This window comes from Loxodonta africana, chromosome 3 (genome assembly GCF_030014295.1).
Source record: "Loxodonta africana isolate mLoxAfr1 chromosome 3, mLoxAfr1.hap2, whole genome shotgun sequence".
Classification (NCBI taxonomy): Eukaryota; Metazoa; Chordata; class Mammalia; order Proboscidea; family Elephantidae; genus Loxodonta; species Loxodonta africana.
Window position 1 is genome coordinate 183,181,315 of NC_087344.1, and position 4,054 is coordinate 183,185,368.

Below are 4,054 nucleotides of genomic sequence, written 5' to 3' on the forward strand. Positions count from 1 at the left end.
GTCTCTTCCTGCTGTGGTAGCTCTGGGGACTGCTGCAGCTCAGGGGGTGGCGGCTGCTGCCTCAGCCACCACAGGCACCGCAGGTCCCGACGCCACAGGCACCGGAGCTCTGACTGCTGCAGCCAGGCCTCGGGGGACTCTGGGGGCTGCGGGGGCGCCTGCTGTTGCGGAGGAGGGAGTGGCCAGTCCTCTGGAGGATGCTGCTGCTAAGTCAAAAAGAACAGAACTGGAGAGAGCAAATGGTAAAAGATGTCCTCATTCTACTCCTGTGTCTGCCTGAGAGACTGAGAAATCCCAGGGAAGACTCTTATTTCTGGTGTAGAGAATCTCTCCCTGCTTGGGTTAAGAAAGTCAAGTCCTCTCCTGAGAGCTCATTCACTGACCTTGGACTCTATCTCTGTGGCTGCCCTTGCATCCCCAAGCCAAAGACCCTGACTCATCCCATATCTTATCTTCTTATAGCCTGCTATCTGATGGAAAACAATAAAAAAAAAGAATCTGCTCAGCATCTTGTTCTAGAATGACCCTTTTCTTTTTGTGTCACTATTGTTCTCTACCCCATCCTCTGCTGGGAGTGGCCTTGGGACCTCAAGATCCACAGGGGCGCTGTGACCTCAATTGGAATGAATGGGAGTAGGAGTTGGAAAGAGACAAATTCTCCAAATCTGTGTTGCTCTATGTCATCTGGGCCTAGGAACAGCACTACTTGTGACCAAGTCTCCACTGCCTTTATATAAACATTGCTCCTTTGGCTTCTGGTCAACTTCAGGCCCCTAACCTGTTCCCTCCATCCTCCCCCATCCTTTATAGTAGTCTTGACCTACTCCACCAAAACATCCTTCCTCCTTCACTCTCTTCCTTTAGCAAAAACAAAGCAAAACAAAACAAAGGACCTTGAATGAAAAAGTAAATAAATAAAGCAAAAAGAGAAACAAATCATTCACATATTTTGAAAATACACACTATGTTTTCTGCAATCGGTTAAGTTCCAAGTAAATTTAAAAAAACAAACAAACAAAAAACTCAAAAAAATAACCTTTAATAAGGGAATAAGGAGCCTTGACAGAGTGTTACTGCTTCCTTTTCCCTCTCATAATCCTTTTTCTCCATCTCACCTCTCATCACTGAGACAGTCCCACTTTCTATCACTTCTCTCCATTGGATTAGGCAGGAAGACCCCATGTCCCATGGGCATTGGTCTGTGGAGGACACGTGACAATAACGACCTGGAATCCCTTTCCCCCTTACTTGAAACCCACTTCATATCGGCTCCTTCTGCTGAATTTCGGCATATCCTCGAAATGCGCTGTTATCCTTTTTCCCCCAAACCAAAAAAATCTGTTGCCGTCCAGTTGATTCTGATTCACAGCAACCCTATAGGACAGAGTAGAGCCCCATAGGGTTTCCAAGGAGCAGTTGGTGGTTTCAAACTGCTGGCTTTTTGATTAGCAGCCAAGCTCTTAACCACTATGCTACCAGGGCTGCTCAGCTTTCCATCAGTGGTTCTTGAATGAGATGTTGCTTGTAGTATAATCAATGGAATGTTATTAAAGCAGATCCACCCCAACTCCTGTTCCTGTCCCCAAGGAGAGTCTAAGAATATCAATTTCACATGACCTTTCCATTTGGGATCTCAGCCAGTCCTGGCAGAACTGACCTCTCCCTCTACATCTCAATCCCAGGCGCAGTCTCTTTCCTGACTAAATACCCTGGATAACCAACCTGCCTGCTGATTCCCCTCGTCTACCCATGGCCACCTCCAATGCAATACCTTCATCTCTCCCACCCCACCCCTACGTGCTTCTAAACCTGCTTATTTTTCTCTTCCTCCTTCCCATTCCCTCTTGCTCTCTTCATCTTCATAAACACATTCTCCACAGTCCCACTCAACAAGGTCAGGACACATTGCTAGATGGTCTACGTTCACCTCCCCTACGTTTCTCAATCTTTGCCAAACCAGCTTCTGAAACTTTATTTTCACTTCCTCATTTCATACTCCCTCGATACAGTCCTAGTCTTTCCCCTTATTACCCTTCTTTGGACACCTGTACTAACTCCCAGCAACACTTGTGGATTTTTTCTTCTTCCTGATGCATTAAATCCTCTACACATTTTCCCAGAATACTCTCTCCATATCCCATTTATGAATCTGTCACTTCACTTTTAAACAGTATCTCTCTACAGAGTAATACACAGATGAGATTCGACAGAAACTGTTGCCAACTTAATTTCTAAGATTTACCACTCATACTGCCCCATGAAACCCCATGCTCCAGTCACAATAAACAATTCACCCTTGCCTGGATATAATTTAACTTTTACATCTTGATGCCTTTTTCTTTAGGAAGCAATAGAGAGTACTATCTTAGGCAATCCATTTTACCTCTCTGAGCCTCAGCTTTCTCTTCTGTAAAACCAAACCAAACCAAACCAAACCAAACCAAACCAAACCAAACCAAACCAAACCAAACCAAACCAAACCAAACCAAACTGGTTGCCGTCGAGTTGATTCCTACTCATAAAGACCCTATAGGACAGTAGAAGCGCCCCACAGGGTTTCCAAGGAGTGGCTGATGGATTTGTACTGCCAACCTTTTGGTTAGCAGCCGAGTTCTTAACTAATATGCAACCAGGGGTCCTTCTTCTGTAAAGTCTTCAATAAAGGATAACTTCTATTCTTATTTTGTAATTAGTACCATTGTTTTATTGTTTTTGTTGCTGCTGGTGTTGTTATTATTTTTTTTAGTAGCAAAATTACCTGCTATTTCCTCTGTCCAAAGTGACCATTGATTCTGTCTCCCCTATTTTAATCTTTTGCAATATTATACCTTCTTCAAAGTACAGCTCAAATACTAGAGTTCTGTGAAGACTTATTCAGTGGCTTAAATATTTTCTAGAGCATTTGGTTAAGCAATCTGTGTATAACCATCAAATTTAGGAAGCTTGGTTCATAATAAATATAGGGTGTAATAAAAATGTAACTTTTAAATTGTCACCATCCTTAAAAATTTACTCACTTGGGTGGTCTTCTGATTCTTGGATGAATAATTGGGAAAAATTTGTGACTTTACACCTCTTTCCAAGGTCTTGTGTCATTTAAATCACAAGCATGGTCTCAGTTCAAAAATTAGTACATCTAGTGTGAGAAATGATAACAATGCCAAACTTGATTGAATGGCACATTTGTTCATGTCCCTGATGCTATTTGTTGGCCAATGACAGTAGGAAAAGGGAGCCTGGTCCTTCTACCCCTTTTTCCTGCCTGATGTTCGTCCTTCTCCAGATTTTCTGTCCCCTACATGAAGATTAGGGACAAGGAGCAGAGTTTCATGTATGGGTGCAATTTTCTTCTGGTGTTGGTGGCAGTTGAATGGTAGAATCAATTTTCTGACTCTTCTTCTGCATATTTTGGTGGGAACTTCAGTGTCTCCCCTTCATCTGTGATGTGGGTGATGCCTTTCCCATGGTGGATCATTCCAAGGTCAGCCCTGGTTCCAGAACCTTCTCTTAGATGAAGAATAAAATGGCTCAACACCAGCTTGTTCCATCCAATGAGGGCCACATCTGATCACAAGAAACATTCATGCAGCATTTGATCCATGCTTGCAGAAGAACTGGACACTCAACTTTGCTCAGCATGGCAAAGCTTGTCTCCTTTCCTCCATATGTCCTGAAGCAGAAGCAGGTCCTAGTTCTTCAAATCCCTTGAATCAAAGAGACATTTGGCAATCTCTTCAAACAGTCTCAGTGAAGACCCTTTTCCAGCTCTGGAGTTGGTGGAGAAATACCAATGCCACAATTTTCCCTTGAGAAAAGTAAATAGGTCTTAGATGATCCCACTAAAGAAATCCTCCTAACAAAATCACAATGTTTTCCTCACAATTTTGCCAACAAAGCCCTCTCTTACTAAGCTTGATGTGAGGTAATGAGGACCCTGCCAAGACCATTTCTTTCTGGTCCTATAATACTGTGGGTGCCTGTCCAGAGGGAAGACCTCTGAGGGCAGGGGTGATGGTGGTGCTTCTGGGCTCAAGTGAGAGGTCCTCCCTGGGAA